The 17,741-nt window shown below is 56.0% G+C and overlaps 1 protein-coding gene across 3 annotated transcripts in view; it reads left to right on the plus strand.

Annotated features, from left to right (window-relative positions):
• braf (B-Raf proto-oncogene, serine/threonine kinase) overlaps positions 1-17,741 on the plus strand; it is a 143,777-nt gene that overhangs the window by 16,336 nt on the left and 109,700 nt on the right. The gene's annotated exons all lie outside the window — the stretch shown is intronic.

Below are 17,741 nucleotides of genomic sequence, written 5' to 3' on the forward strand. Positions count from 1 at the left end.
GACAGGCCTGCCCCTGTATAACACTGGCGGGGACAGGCCTGCCCCTGTATAACACTGGCGGGGACAGGCCTGCCCCTGTATAACACTGGCGGGGACAGGCCTGCCCCTGTATAACACTGGCGGGGACAGGCCTGCCCCTGTATAACACTGGCGGGGACAGGCCTGCCCCTGTATAACACTGGCGGGGACAGGCCTGCCCCTGTATAACACTGGCGGGGACAGGCCTGCCCCTGTATAACACTGGCGGGGACAGGCCTGCCCCTGTATAACACTGGCGGGGACAGGCCTGCCCCTGTATAACACTGGCGGGGACAGGCCTGCCCCTGTATAACACTGGCGGGGACAGGCCTGCCCCTGTATAACACTGGCGGGGACAGGCCTGCCCCTGTATAACACTGGCGGGGACAGGCCTGCCCCTGTATAACACTGGCGGGGACAGGCCTGCCCCTGTATAACACTGGCGGGGACAGGCCTGCCCCTGTATAACACTGGCGGGGACAGGCCTGCCCCTGTATAACACTGGTGGGGACAGGCCTGCCCCTGTATAACACTGGGGTTCAGTACTTGTGGGGATAGGTCTGTCAGTGTACAACACTGGGTTGCAGTCCTGGTGGGGTCAGCTATGTCTCTGTACAACTCTGGGGTCCAGCACTGTTTGGGACAGGCCTGCCCCTGTATAACACTGGGGTACAGTGCTGGCGGGGACAGGCCTGCCCCTGTGTAACACTGGGGTACAGTGCTGGCGGGGACAGGCCTACCCCTTTATAATACTGGGGTTCAGTACTTGTGGGGACGGGCCTGTCACTGTATAACACGGTTGCAGTACTGGTGGGGTCAGGTCTGTCTCTGTACAACATTGAGGTCCAGGACTGGTGGGGGCAGGTCTGTCACTGTACAACACTGGAGTACAGTACTGGTGGGGACAGGTCTGTCCGTGTACAGTACTGGTGGGGACAGGCCTGCCCCTTTGTAACACTGGGGTACAGTGCTGTTTGGGACAGGCCTGCCCCTGTATAACACTGGGGTACAGTGCTGGCAGGGACAGGCCTGCCCCTGTATAACACTGGGGTACAGTGCTGGCAGGGACAGGCCTGCCCCTGTATAACACTGGGGTACAGTGCTGGCGGGGACAGCCCTGCCCCTTTTTAATACTGGGGTTCAGTACTTGTGGGGACGGGTCTGTCACTGTATAACACGGTTACAGTACTGGTGGGGACAGGTCTGTCACTGTTGAACACTGGCATACAATACTGGTAGGGACAGGTCTTCACTGTATAACACTGGCATACAGCACTGGTGGGGACTGGTCTGTCACTGTGTATCACTGCGATACATTAGTGGTGGAGGTCTGTCACCGTATCACTGCGATACCGTATTGGTGGGGACAGGTCTGTCACCGTAACACTGGGACACAGTACTGGTGGGGACAGGTCTGTCACTGTATAACACTGGGGTACAGTGCTGGCGGGGACAGGTCTGTCACTGTACAACACTGGGGTCCATGATTGGTGGGGGCAGGTCTGTCACTGTACAACACTGGGGTTCAGTACTCGTAGGGAAAGGTCTGTCACTGTATAAGACTGGGGTACAGTACTGGCTGGGACAGGTCTGTCACTGTATAACACTGGGGTACAGTACTGGTGGGGACAGGCTGCCCCTGTATAACACTGGGGTACAGTGCTGGTGTGGGCAGGTCTGTCACTGTATAACACTGGGGTACAGTGCTCGCGGGGACAAGCCTGCCCCTGTATAACACTGGGGTACAGTGCTGGCGGGGAGAGGCCTGCCCCTGTATAACACTGGGGGTCCAGTGCTGGCGGGGACAGGCCTGCCCCTGTATAACACTGGGGTACAGTAGTGGTGGGGCCAGGTCTGTCACTGTATAACACTGGGGTACAGTGCTGTTGGGGACAGGTCTGTCAGTGTATAACACTGAGGTACAGTGCTGTTGGGGACAGGTCTGTCAGTGTATAACACTGGGGTACAGTGCTGTTGGGGACAGGTCTGTCAGTGTATAACACTGGTGAACAGTACTGGTGGGGACAGGCCTTCCCCTGTATAACACTGGGGTACAGTACTGTTTGGGACAGGCCTGCCCCTGTTTCACACTGGGATACAGTGCCGGCAGGGACAGGCCTGCCCCTGTATCACACTGGGGTACAGTACTGTTTGGCACAGGCCTGCCCCTATATAACACTGGGGTACAGTGCCGGCAGGGACAGGCCTGCCCCTGTATAACACTGGGGTACAGTGCTGGCGGGGACAGGCCTGCCCCTTTATAATACTGGGGTTCAGTACTTGTGGGGACGGGTCTGTCACTGTATAACACGGTTACAGTACTGGTGGGGACGGGTCTGTCACTGTTGAGCACTGGCATACAATACTGGTAGGGACCGTAACACTGGGACACAGTACTGGTGGGGAAGGATCTGTCAATTTGTAACACTGGGAGTCAGTACTGGTGGGGAAGGGTCTGTCACTGTATAACACTGGGGTACAGTACCTGTGGGGACAGGTCTGAAGGTGTATAACACTGGGGTACAATGCTGGTGGCGACAGGCCTGCCCCTGTATAACACTGGGGTACAGTACTGGTGGGGTTAGGCCTGCCCCTGTATAACACTGGGGTACAGTACTGGTGGGGACAGGCCTGCCCCTGTATAACACTGGGGTACAGTACTGGTGGGGACAGGCCTGCCCCTGTATAACACTGGGGTACAGTACTGGTGGGGACAGGCCTGCCCCTGTATAACACTGGTGGGGACAGGCCTGCCCCTGTATAATACTGGGGTTCAGTACTTGTGGGGATAGATCTGTCACTGTTGAACACTGGGGTACAGTACTGGTGGGGACAGGTCGGTCCGTGTATAACACTGGGGTACAGTACTGGTGGGGACAGGCCTCCCCCTGTATAACACTGGGGTACAGTACTGGTGGGGACAGGTCGGTCCGTGTATAACACTGGGGTACGGTACTGGTGGGGTCAGGTCTGTCTCTGTACAACACTGGGGTTCAGTACTTGTGGGGACGGGTCTGTTACAGTACTGGTGGGGACAGGTCTGTCACTGTTGAACACTGGCATACAATACTGGTAGGGACAGGTCTTCACTGTATAACACTGGCATACAGCACTGGTGGGGACGGGTCTGTCACTGTGTATCACTGGGATACATTACTGGTGGAGACAGGTCTGTCACCGTATCACTGCGATACTGTATTGGTGGGGACAGGTCTGTCACCGTAACACTGGGACACAGTACTGGTGGGGATGGATCTGTCACTGTGTAACACTGGGAGTCAGTACTGGTGGGGGCAGGTCTGTCACTGTACAACACTGGGGTACAGTGCTGGCGGGGACAGGTCTGTCACTGTACAACACTGGGGTCCAGGATTGGTGGGGGCAGGTCTGTCACTGTACAACACTGGGTTACAGTACTGGTGGAGACAGGCCTCTCACTGTATAGCATTGCGGTGCAGTACTGGTGGGGACAGTCCTCCCCCTGTATAACACTGGGTTACAGTGCTGGTGGGGACAGGCCTGCCCCTGTATAATACTGGAAATCAGTACTTGTGGGGTTAGGTCTGTCACTGTTGAACACTGGGGTGCAGTACTGGTTGGGACAGGCCTCCCCATGTATAACACTGGGTTACAGTACTGGTGGGGCCGGGCCTGCCCCTGTATAACACTGGTGGGGACAGGCCTGCCCCTGTATAAAAGTGGGATTCAGTACTGTTGGGGACAGGTCTGTCATTGTATAACACTGGATCCAGGACTGATGGGGGCAGGTCTGTTGTTGTACAACACTAGGGTACAGTACTGGTGCGGCCAATTCTGTCACTGTACAACACTGGATCCAGGACTGGTGGGACAGGTCTGTCTGTGTACAGTACTGGTGGGGACAGGCCTGCCCCTGTATAAAACTGGGGTACAGTACTGGTGGGGACAGGCCTGCCCCTGTATAACTCTAGGGTACAGTACCTGTGTGGACAGGCCTGCCCCTGTATAACACCCGGTTACAGTGCTGGTGGGGACAGGCCTGCCTCTGTATAACACCCGGTTACAGTGCTGGTGGGGACAGGCCTGCCTCTGTATAACACTGTGGTAAAGTACTGGTGGGGGCAGGCCTGCCCCTGTATAACACTGGGGTACAGTACTGGTGGGGACAGGTTTGCTCCTGTATAACACTGGGGTACAGTACTGGCGGGGACAGGCCTGCCCCTGTATAACACTGGGGTACAGTGCTGGCGGGAACAGGCTTGCCCTTGTGTAACACTGGGGTACAGTGCTGGCGGGGACAGTTCTGTCACTGTATAACACTGCGGTTCTGTGCTGGTGGGGACAGGTCTGTCACTGTATGACAGTGGGGTACAGTGCTGGCGGGGACAGGCCTTCCCCTGTATAACACTGTGGTACAGTACTGGTCGTGACAGGGTCTGTCACTGTACAACACTGGGGTACAGTACTGGTGGGGACAGGTCTGTCACTGTACAACACTGGGGTACAGTACTGGTCGTGACAGGGTCTGTCACTGTACAACACTGGGGTACAGTACTGGTGGGGACAGGTCTGTCACTGTATAACACTGGGGTACAGTACTGGTGGGGACAGGTCTGTCACTGTATAACACTGTGGTACAGTGCTGGTGGGGACCGGTCTGTCACTGTATAACTCTGGGGTACAGTGCTGGTGGGGACAAGTCTGTCAGTGTATAACACTGGGGTACAGTACCTGTGGGGACAGGTCTGTCAGTTTATAACACTGGGGTATAGTGCTGGCAGGGACAGGCCTGCCCCTGTATAACACTGGTGTACAGTACTGGTGGGGACAGGCCTGCCCCTGTATAACACTGGGGTACAGTACTGGTGGGGACAGGTCGGTCCGTGTATAACACTTGGTACAGTACTGTTGGGGACAGACCTGCCCCTGTATAGCACTGGGGTTCAGTACTTGTGGGGATAGGTCTGTCACTGTTGAAGACTGGGGTCCAGTACTGGTGGGGACAGGCCTACCCCTGTATAACACTGGGGTGCAGTGCTGGTGGGGACAGGCCTGCCCCTGTATAATACTGGGGCACAGTACTGGTGGGGATGGATCTGTCACTGTATAACACTGGGATACAGTACTGGTGGGGTCAGGTCTGTCTCTGTACAGCACTGGGGTCCAGGACTGGTGGGGGCAGGTCTGTCACTGTACAACACTGGAGTACAGTACTGGTGGGGACAGGTCGGTCCGTGTATAACACTTGGTACAGTACTGTTGGGGACAGACCTGCCCCTTTATAACACTGGGCTACAGTACTGTTTGGGACAGATTGCCCCTGTATGACACTGGGGTACAGTGCTGGCGGGGACAGGCCTGCCCATGTATAACACTGGGGTACAGTGCTGGCGGGGACAGGCCTGCCCCTTTATAATGCTGGGGTTCAGTACTTGTGGGGACGGGTCTGTCACTGTATAACACGGTTACAGTACTGGTGGGGACAGGTCTGTCACTGTGTATCACTGGGAGTCAGTACTGGTGGAGACAGGTCTGTCACCGTATCACTGCGATACCGTATTGGTGGGGACAGGTCTGTCACCGTAACACTGGGACACAGTACTGGTGGGGCTGGATCTGTCACTGTGTAACACTGGGAGTCAGTACTGGTGGGGAAAGGTCTGTCACTGTATAAGACTGGGGTACAGTACTGGCGGTGACAGGTCTGTCACTGTATAACACTGGGATACACTGCTGGTGGGGACAGGTCTGTCAGTGTATAACACTGGGGTACAGTGCTGGTGGGGACAGGTCTGTCAGTGTATAACACTGGGGTACAGTACTGGTGGGGACAGGTCTGTCACTGTATAACACTGGGGTACAGTACTGGTGGGGACAGGCTTGCCCCTGTATAACACTGGGGTATAACACTGGTGTGGACAGGCCTGCCCCTGTATAACACTGGTGTGGACAGGCCTGCCCCTGTATAATACTGGGGTTCTTAACTTGTGGAGATAGATCTGTCACTGTTGAACACTGGTGTCCAGTACTGGTGGGGACAGGTCGGTCCGTGTATAACACTGGGGTACAGTACTGGTGGGGACAGGCCTGCCCCTGTATAACACTGGTGGGGACAGGCCTGCCCCTGTATAATACTGGGGTTCTGTACTTGTGGAGATAGATCTGTCACTGTATAACACTGGGGTACAGTACTGGTGGGGACAGGCCTGCCCCTGTATAATACTGGGGTTCTGTACTTGTGGAGATAGATCTGTCACTGTTGAACACTGGGGTCCAGTACTGGTGGGGACAGGTCTGTCACTGTATAACACTGGGGTACAGTACTGGTGGGGACAGGTCTGTCACTGTATAACACTGTGGTACAGTGCTGGTGGGGACAGGTCTGTCACTGTATAACACTGGGGTACAGTGCTGGTGGGGACAGGCCTGTCAGTGTATAACCCTGGGGTACAGTACCTGTGGGGACAGGTCTGTCAGTTTATAACACTGGGGTATAGTGCTGGCAGGGACAGGCCTGCCCCTGTATAACACTGGTGTACAGTACTGGTGGGGACAGGCCTGCCCCTGTATAACACTGGGGTACAGTACTGGTGGGGACAGGTCGGTCCGTGTATAACACTTGGTACAGTACTGTTGGGGACAGACCTGCCCCTGTATAGCACTGGGGTTCAGTACTTGTGGGGATAGGTCTGTCACTGTTGAAGACTGGAGTCCAGTACTGGTGGGGACAGGCCTACCCCTGTATAACACTGGGGTGCAGTGCTGGCGGGGACAGGCCTGCCCCTGTATAACACTGGGGTACAGTGCTGGCGGGGACAGGCCTGCCCCTTTATAATACTGGGGCACAGTACTGGTGGGGATGGATCTGTCACTGTATAACACTGGGATACAGTACTGGTGGGGTCAGGTCTGTCTCTGTACAGCACTGGGGTCCAGGACTGGTGGGGGCAGGTCTGTCACTGTACAACACTGGAGTACAGTACTGGTGGGGACAGGTCGGTCCGTGTATAACACTTGGTACAGTACTGTTGGGGACAGACCTGCCCCTTTATAACACTGGGCTACAGTACTGTTTGGGACAGATTGCCCCTGTATGACACTGGGGTACAGTGCTGGCGGGGACAGGCCTGCCCATGTATAACACTGGGGTACAGTGCTGGCGGGGACAGGCCTGCCCCTTTATAATGCTGGGGTTCAGTACTTGTGGGGACGGGTCTGTCACTGTATAACACGGTTACAGTACTGGTGGGGACAGGTCTGTCACTGTGTATCACTGGGAGTCAGTACTGGTGGAGACAGGTCTGTCACCGTATCACTGCGATACCGTATTGGTGGGGACAGGTCTGTCACCGTAACACTGGGACACAGTACTGGTGGGGCTGGATCTGTCACTGTGTAACACTGGGAGTCAGTACTGGTGGGGAAAGGTCTGTCACTGTATAAGACTGGGGTACAGTACTGGCGGTGACAGGTCTGTCACTGTATAACACTGGGATACACTGCTGGTGGGGACAGGTCTGTCAGTGTATAACACTGGGGTACAGTGCTGGTGGGGACAGGTCTGTCAGTGTATAACACTGGGGTACAGTACTGGTGGGGACAGGTCTGTCACTGTATAACACTGGGCTACAGTACTGGTGGGGACAGGCTTGCCCCTGTATAACACTGGGGTACAGTACTGGTGGGGACAGGCCTGCCCCTGTATAACACTGGTGTGGACAGGCCTGCCCCTGTATAATACTGGGGTTCTGTACTTGTGGAGATAGATCTGTCACTGTTGAACACTGGGGTCCAGTACTGGTGGGGACAGGTCGGTCCGTGTATAACACTGGGGTACAGTACTGGTGGGGACAGGCCTGCCCCTGTATAACACTGGTGGGGACAGGCCTGCCCCTGTATAATACTGGGGTTCTGTACTTGTGGAGATAGATCTGTCACTGTATAACACTGGGGTACAGTACTGGTGGGGACAGGCCTGCCCCTGTATAATACTGGGGTTCTGTACTTGTGGAGATAGATCTGTCACTGTTGAACACTGGGGTCCAGTACTGGTGGGGACAGGTCTGTCACTGTATAACACTGGGGTACAGTACTGGTGGGGACAGGTCTGTCACTGTATAACACTGGGGTACAGTACTGGTGGGGACAGGCCTGCCCCTGTATAACACTGGTGGGGACAGGCCTGCCCCTGTATAATACTGGGGTTCTGTACTTGTGGAGATAGATCTGTCACTGTTGAACACTGGGGTCCAGTACTGGTGGGGACAGGTCGGTCCGTGTATAACACTGGGTTACAGTACTGGTGGGGACAGGTCGGTCCGTGTATAACACTGGGGTACAGTGCTGGCGGGGACAGGCCTGCCCCTTTATAATACGGGCTACAGTACTAGGGGGGATGGATCTGTCACTGTATAACACTGGGATACAGTACTGGTGGGGTCAGGTCTGTCTCTGTACAACACTGGGGTACAGTATTGGTGGGGACAGGTCTGTCCGTGTACAGTACTGGTGGGGACAGGCCTGCCCCTTTATAACACTGGGATACAGTGCTGGCGGGGACAGGCCTGCCCCTGTATAACACTGGGGTACAGTGCTGGCGGGGACAGGCCTGCCCCTGTATAACACTGGGGTACAGTGCTGGCGGGGACAGGCCTGCCCCTGTATAACACTGGGGTACAGTGCTGGCGGGGACAGGCCTGCCCCTGTATAACACTGGGATACAGTGCTGGCGGGGACAGGCCTGCCCCTGTATAACACTGGGGTACAGTGCTGGCGGGGACAGGCCTGCCCCTTTATAATACTGGGGTTCAGTACTTGTGGGGACGGGTCTGTCACTGTATATCACGGTTACAGTACTGGTGGGGACAGGACTGTCATTGTTGAACACTGGCATACAATACTGGTAGGGACAGGTCTTCACTGTATAACACTGGCATACAGCACTGGTGGGGACTGGTCTGTCACTTTGTATCACTGGGATACATTACTGGTGGAGACAGTTCTGCCACCGTATCACTGCGATACCGTATTGGTGGGGACAGGTCTGCCACCGTATCACTGCGATACCGTATTGGTGGGGACAGGTCTGTCACCGTAACACTGGGACACAGTACTGGTGGGGATGGATCTGTCACTGTGTAACACTAGGAGTCAGTACTGGTGGGGACAGGTCTGTCACTGTATAACACCAGGGTACAGTGCTGGCGGGGACAGGTCTGTCACTGTACAACACTGGGGTCCAGGATTGGTGGGGGCAGGTCTGTCACTGTACAACACTGGGGTACAGTACTGGTGGGGTCAGGGCATCCCTTGTATAACACTGGGGTTCAGTACTGGTGGGGACAGGCCTGCCCCTGTATAACGCTGGGGTACAGTACTGGTGGGGACAGGCCTGCCCCTGTATAACACTGGGGTACAGTACCGGTGGGGACAGGCCTGCCCCTGTATAATACTGGGGTTCAGTACTTGTGGGGATAGGTCTGTCACTGTTGAAGACTGGGGTGCAGTACTGGTGGGGACAGGCCTCCCCCTGTATAACACTGGGTTACAGTACTGGTGGGGACGGGCCTGCCCCTGTATAACACTGGTGGGGACAGGCCTGCCCCTGTATAAAAGTGGGATTCAGTACTGTTGGGGACAGGTCTGTCACTGTATAACACTGGATCCAGGACTGGTGGGGGCAGGTCTGTTGTTGTACAACACTGGGGTACAGTACTGGTGCGGCCAATACTGTCACTGTACAACACTGGATCCAGGACTGGTGGGACAGGTCTGTCTGTGTACAGTGCTGGTGGGGACAGGCCTGCCCCTGTATAACTCTATGGTACAGTACCTGTGTGGACAGGCCTGCCCCTGTATAACACCGGGTTACAGTACTGGTGGGGACAGGCCTGCCCCTGTATAACACTGGGGTACAGTACTGGTGGGGACAGGTTTGCCCCTGTATAACACTGGGGTACCGTGCTGGCGGGGACAGGCCTGCCACTGTATAACACTGTGGTACAGTGCTGGCGGGGACAGGCCTGCCCCTGTATAACACTGTGGTACAGTGCTGGTGGGGACAGGTCTGTCATTGTATAACCCTGGGGTACAGTACTGGTGGGGACAAGTCTGTCAGTGTATAGCACTGGGGTATAGTGCTGGCGGGGACAGGCCTGCCCCTGTATAACACTGGGGTACAGTACTGGTGGGGACAGGCCTGCCCCTGTATAACACTGGGGTACAGTACTGGTGGGGACAGGCCTGCCCCTGTATAACACTGGGGTACAGTACTGGTGGGGACAGTCCTGCCCCTGTATAATACTAGGGTTCAGTACTGGTGGGGATAGGTCTATCAGTGCATAACACTGGGGCACAGTACTGGTGGGAACAGGCATCCCCCTGTATAACACTGGGGTACAGTACCGGTGGGGACAGGTCGGTCCTTGTATAACACTGGGGTACAGTACTGGTGGGGATGGATCTGTCACTGTATAACACTGGGATACTGTACTGGTGGGGTCAGGTCTGTCTCTGTACATCACTGGGGTCCAGGACTGGTGGGGGCAGGTCTGTCACTGTACAACACTGGGGTACAGTACTGGTGGGGTCAGGTCTGTCCGTGTACAGTACTGGTGGGGACAGGCCTACCCCTTTATAACACTGGGGTACAGTACTGTTTGGGACAGACCTGCCCCTGTATAACACTGGGGTACAGTGCTGGCAGGGACAGGCCTGCCCCTGTATAACACTGCGGTACAGTGCTGGTGGGGACAGGCCTGCCCATGTATAACACTGGGGTACAGTGCTGGTGGGGACAGGCCTGCCACTTTATAATGCTGGGGTTCAGTACTTGTGGGGACGGGTCTGTCACTGTATAACACGGTTACAGTACTGGTGGGGACAGGTCTGTCACTGTGTATCACTGGGAGTCAGTACGGTGGAGACAGGTCTGTCACCGTATCACTGCGATACCGTATTGGTGGGGACAGGTCTGTCACCGTAACACTGGGACACAGTACTGGTGGGGCTGGATCTGTCACTGTGTAACACTGGGAGTCAGTACTGGTGGGGAAAGGTCTGTTACTGTATAAGACTGGGGTACAGTACTGGCGGGGACAGGTATGTCACTGTATAACACTGGGGTACAGTACCGGTGGGGACAGGCCTGCCCCTGTATAACACTGGCGTTCATTACTTGTGTGGACAGGTCTGTCCGTGTACAGTGCTGGCGGGGACAGTTCTGTCACTGTATAACACTGGGGTACAGTGCTGGTGGGGACAGGTCTGTCACTGTATAACACTGGGGTACAGTGCTGGCAGGGACAGGCCTGCCTTGTATAACACTGGGGTACAGTACTGGTGGGGGCAGGTCTGCCCCTGTATAACACTGGGGTACAGTACTGGTGGGGGCAGGCCTGCCCCTGTATAACACAGGGGTACAGTGCTGGTGGGGACAGGCCTGCCCCTGTATAACACTGGGGTACAGTACTAGTGGGGACAGGCCTGCCCCTGTATAACACTGGGGTACAGTACTGGTGGGGAAAGGCCTGCCCCTGTATAACACTGGGGTACAGTACTGGTGGGGACAGGCCTGCCCCTGTATAACACTGGGGTACAGTACTGGTGGGGACAGTCCTGCCCCTGTATAATACTAGGGTTCAGTACTGGTGGGGATAGGCCTGTCAGTGCATAACACTGGGGCACAGTACTGGTGGGAACAGGCCTCCCCCTGTATAACACTGGGGTACAGTACCGGTGGGGACAGGTCGGTCCTTGTATAACACTGGGGTACAGTACTGGTGGCGATGGATCTGTCACTGTATAACACTGGGATACAGTACTGGTGGGGTCAGGCCTGCCCTGTATAACACTGGGGTACAGTACTGGTGGGGGCAGGTCTGCCCCTGTATAACACTGGGGTACAGTACTGGTGGGGGCAGGCCTGCCCCTGTATAACACAGGGGTACAGTGCTGGTGGGGACAGGCCTGCCCCTGTATAACACTGGGGTACAGTACTGGTGGGGACAGTCCTGCCCCTGTATAATACTAGGGTTCAGTACTGGTGGGGATAGGTCTGTCAGTGCATAACACTGGGGCACAGTACTGGTGGGAACAGGCCTCCCCCTGTATAACACTGGGGTACAGTACCGGTGGGGACAGGTCGGTCCTTGTATAACACTGGGGTACAGTACTGGTGGGGATGGATCTGTCACTGTATAACACTGTTATACAGTACTGGTGGGGTCAGGCCTGCCCTGTATAACACTGGGGTACAGTACTGGTGGGGATGGATCTGTCACTGTATAACACTGTTATACAGTACTGGTGGGGGCAGGTCTGCCCCTGTATAACACTGGGGTACAGTGCTGGTGGGGGCAGGCCTGCCCCTGTATAACACAGGGGTACAGTACTGGTGGGGGCAGGTCTTGTCACTGTATAACACTGGGGTACAGTACTGGTGGGGGCAGGCCTGCCCCTGTATAACACGGGTACAGTGCTGGCGGGGACAGGCCTGCCCCTGTATAACACAGGGGTACAGTGCTGGCGGGGACAGGCCTGCCCTTGTATAACACTGGGGTACAGTGCTGGTGGGGGCAGGTCTTGTCACTGTATAACACTGTGATACAGTACTGGTGGGGACGGGCCTGCCCCTGTATAACACTGGGGTACAGTGCTGGCGGGGACAGGCCTGCCCCTGTATAACACGGGTATAGTGCTGGTGGGGGCAGGTCTGTCACTGTATAACACTGGGGTACAGTGCTGGTGGGGGCAGGTCTGTCACTGTATAACACTGGGGTACAGTGCTGGCGGGGACAGGCCTGCCCCTGTATAACACTGGGGTAAAGTGCTGGCGGGGACAGGCCTGCCCCTGTATAACACTGGGGTACAGTGCTGGCGGGGACAGGCCTGCCCCTGTATAACACTGGGATACAGTGCTGGCGGGGACAGGCCTGCCCCTGTATAACACTGGGGTACAGTGCTGGCGGGGACAGGCCTGCCCCTTTATAATACTGGGGTTCAGTACTTGTGGGGACGGGTCTGTCACTGTATATCACGGTTACAGTACTGGTGGGGACAGGTCTGTCACTGTTGAACACTGGCATACAATACTGGTAGGGACAGGTCTTCACTGTATAACACTGGCATACAGCACTGGTGGGGACTGGTCTGTCACTTTGTATCACTGGGATACATTACTGGTGGAGACAGTTCTGCCACCGTATCACTGCGATACCGTATTGGTGGGGACAGGTCTGCCACCGTATCACTGCGATACCGTATTGGTGGGGACAGGTCTGTCACCGTAACACTGGGACACAGTACTGGTGGGGATGGATCTGTCACTGTGTAACACTAGGAGTCAGTACTGGTGGGGACAGGTCTGTCACTGTATAACACCAGGGTACAGTGCTGGCGGGGACAGGTCTGTCACTGTACAACACTGGGGTCCAGGATTGGTGGGGGCAGGTCTGTCACTGTACAACACTGGGGTACAGTACTGGTGGGGTCAGGGCATCCCTTGTATAACACTGGGGTTCAGTACTGGTGGGGACAGGCCTGCCCCTGTATAACGCTGGGGTACAGTACTGGTGGGGACAGGCCTGCCCCTGTATAACACTGGGGTACAGTACCGGTGGGGACAGGCCTGCCCCTGTATAATACTGGGGTTCAGTACTTGTGGGGATAGGTCTGTCACTGTTGAAGACTGGGGTGCAGTACTGGTGGGGACAGGCCTCCCCCTGTATAACACTGGGTTACAGTACTGGTGGGGACGGGCCTGCCCCTGTATAACACTGGTGGGGACAGGCCTGCCCCTGTATAAAAGTGGGATTCAGTACTGTTGGGGACAGGTCTGTCACTGTATAACACTGGATCCAGGACTGGTGGGGGCAGGTCTGTTGTTGTACAACACTGGGGTACAGTACTGGTGCGGCCAATACTGTCACTGTACAACACTGGATCCAGGACTGGTGGGACAGGTCTGTCTGTGTACAGTGCTGGTGGGGACAGGCCTGCCCCTGTATAACTCTATGGTACAGTACCTGTGTGGACAGGCCTGCCCCTGTATAACACCGGGTTACAGTACTGGTGGGGACAGGCCTGCCCCTGTATAACACTGGGGTACAGTACTGGTGGGGACAGGTTTGCCCCTGTATAACACTGGGGTACCGTGCTGGCGGGGACAGGCCTGCCACTGTATAACACTGTGGTACAGTGCTGGCGGGGACAGGCCTGCCCCTGTATAACACTGTGGTACAGTGCTGGTGGGGACAGGTCTGTCATTGTATAACCCTGGGGTACAGTACTGGTGGGGACAAGTCTGTCAGTGTATAGCACTGGGGTATAGTGCTGGCGGGGACAGGCCTGCCCCTGTATAACACTGGGGTACAGTACTGGTGGGGACAGGCCTGCCCCTGTATAACACTGGGGTACAGTACTGGTGGGGACAGGCCTGCCCCTGTATAACACTGGGGTACAGTACTGGTGGGGACAGTCCTGCCCCTGTATAATACTAGGGTTCAGTACTGGTGGGGATAGGTCTATCAGTGCATAACACTGGGGCACAGTACTGGTGGGAACAGGCATCCCCCTGTATAACACTGGGGTACAGTACCGGTGGGGACAGGTCGGTCCTTGTATAACACTGGGGTACAGTACTGGTGGGGATGGATCTGTCACTGTATAACACTGGGATACTGTACTGGTGGGGTCAGGTCTGTCTCTGTACATCACTGGGGTCCAGGACTGGTGGGGGCAGGTCTGTCACTGTACAACACTGGGGTACAGTACTGGTGGGGTCAGGTCTGTCCGTGTACAGTACTGGTGGGGACAGGCCTACCCCTTTATAACACTGGGGTACAGTACTGTTTGGGACAGACCTGCCCCTGTATAACACTGGGGTACAGTGCTGGCAGGGACAGGCCTGCCCCTGTATAACACTGCGGTACAGTGCTGGTGGGGACAGGCCTGCCCATGTATAACACTGGGGTACAGTGCTGGTGGGGACAGGCCTGCCACTTTATAATGCTGGGGTTCAGTACTTGTGGGGACGGGTCTGTCACTGTATAACACGGTTACAGTACTGGTGGGGACAGGTCTGTCACTGTGTATCACTGGGAGTCAGTACGGTGGAGACAGGTCTGTCACCGTATCACTGCGATACCGTATTGGTGGGGACAGGTCTGTCACCGTAACACTGGGACACAGTACTGGTGGGGCTGGATCTGTCACTGTGTAACACTGGGAGTCAGTACTGGTGGGGAAAGGTCTGTTACTGTATAAGACTGGGGTACAGTACTGGCGGGGACAGGTATGTCACTGTATAACACTGGGGTACAGTACCGGTGGGGACAGGCCTGCCCCTGTATAACACTGGCGTTCATTACTTGTGTGGACAGGTCTGTCCGTGTACAGTGCTGGCGGGGACAGTTCTGTCACTGTATAACACTGGGGTACAGTGCTGGTGGGGACAGGTCTGTCACTGTATAACACTGGGGTACAGTGCTGGCAGGGACAGGCCTGCCTTGTATAACACTGGGGTACAGTACTGGTGGGGGCAGGTCTGCCCCTGTATAACACTGGGGTACAGTACTGGTGGGGGCAGGCCTGCCCCTGTATAACACAGGGGTACAGTGCTGGTGGGGACAGGCCTGCCCCTGTATAACACTGGGGTACAGTACTAGTGGGGACAGGCCTGCCCCTGTATAACACTGGGGTACAGTACTGGTGGGGAAAGGCCTGCCCCTGTATAACACTGGGGTACAGTACTGGTGGGGACAGGCCTGCCCCTGTATAACACTGGGGTACAGTACTGGTGGGGACAGTCCTGCCCCTGTATAATACTAGGGTTCAGTACTGGTGGGGATAGGCCTGTCAGTGCATAACACTGGGGCACAGTACTGGTGGGAACAGGCCTCCCCCTGTATAACACTGGGGTACAGTACCGGTGGGGACAGGTCGGTCCTTGTATAACACTGGGGTACAGTACTGGTGGCGATGGATCTGTCACTGTATAACACTGGGATACAGTACTGGTGGGGTCAGGCCTGCCCTGTATAACACTGGGGTACAGTACTGGTGGGGGCAGGTCTGCCCCTGTATAACACTGGGGTACAGTACTGGTGGGGGCAGGCCTGCCCCTGTATAACACAGGGGTACAGTGCTGGTGGGGACAGGCCTGCCCCTGTATAACACTGGGGTACAGTACTGGTGGGGACAGTCCTGCCCCTGTATAATACTAGGGTTCAGTACTGGTGGGGATAGGTCTGTCAGTGCATAACACTGGGGCACAGTACTGGTGGGAACAGGCCTCCCCCTGTATAACACTGGGGTACAGTACCGGTGGGGACAGGTCGGTCCTTGTATAACACTGGGGTACAGTACTGGTGGGGATGGATCTGTCACTGTATAACACTGTTATACAGTACTGGTGGGGTCAGGCCTGCCCTGTATAACACTGGGGTACAGTACTGGTGGGGATGGATCTGTCACTGTATAACACTGTTATACAGTACTGGTGGGGGCAGGTCTGCCCCTGTATAACACTGGGGTACAGTGCTGGTGGGGGCAGGCCTGCCCCTGTATAACACAGGGGTACAGTACTGGTGGGGGCAGGTCTTGTCACTGTATAACACTGGGGTACAGTACTGGTGGGGGCAGGCCTGCCCCTGTATAACACGGGTACAGTGCTGGCGGGGACAGGCCTGCCCCTGTATAACACAGGGGTACAGTGCTGGCGGGGACAGGCCTGCCCTTGTATAACACTGGGGTACAGTGCTGGTGGGGGCAGGTCTTGTCACTGTATAACACTGTGATACAGTACTGGTGGGGACGGGCCTGCCCCTGTATAACACTGGGGTACAGTGCTGGCGGGGACAGGCCTGCCCCTGTATAACACGGGTATAGTGCTGGTGGGGGCAGGTCTGTCACTGTATAACACTGGGGTACAGTGCTGGTGGGGGCAGGTCTGTCACTGTATAACACTGGGGTACAGTGCTGGCGGGGACAGGCCTGCCCCTGTATAACACTGGGGTAAAGTGCTGGCGGGGACAGGCCTGCCCCTGTATAACACTGGGGTACAGTGCTGGCGGGGACAGGCTTGCCCCTATATAGCCCTGGGGTACAATGCTTGTGGGGGCAGGTCTGTCACTGTATAACACTGGGGTACAGTGCTGGTGGGGGCAGGTCTGTCACTGTATAACACTGGGGTGCAGTGCTGGTGGGGACAGGTCTGTCACTGTACAACTCTGGGTTCCAGGATTGGTGGGGGCAGGTCTGTCACTGTACAACACTGGGGTACAGTACTGGTGGGGTCAGGGCTTCCCCTGTATAATACTGGGGTTCAGTACTGTTGGGGAAAGGTCTGTCACTGTATAAGACTGGGGTACAGTACTGGCGGGGACAGGTCTGTCACTGTATAACACTGGGGTACAGTACTGGTGGGGACAGGCCTGCCCCTGTATAACCGTGGGGTACATTACCTGTGGGGACAGGCCTGCCGCTGTATAACACTGGGGTACAGTACCGGTGGGGACAGGCCTGCCCCTGTATAACACGGGTATAGTGCTGGTGGGGGCAGGTCTGTCACTGTATAACACTGGGGTACAGTGCTGGTGGGGGCAGGTCTGTCACTGTATAACACTGGGGTACAGTGCTGGCGGGGACAGGCCTGCCCCTGTATAACACTGGGGTAAAGTGCTGGCGGGGACAGGCCTGCCCCTGTATAACACTGGGGTACAGTGCTGGCGGGGACAGGCTTGCCC

Source organism: Carcharodon carcharias, chromosome 21 (genome assembly GCF_017639515.1).
Source record: "Carcharodon carcharias isolate sCarCar2 chromosome 21, sCarCar2.pri, whole genome shotgun sequence".
Classification (NCBI taxonomy): domain Eukaryota; kingdom Metazoa; phylum Chordata; class Chondrichthyes; order Lamniformes; family Lamnidae; genus Carcharodon; species Carcharodon carcharias.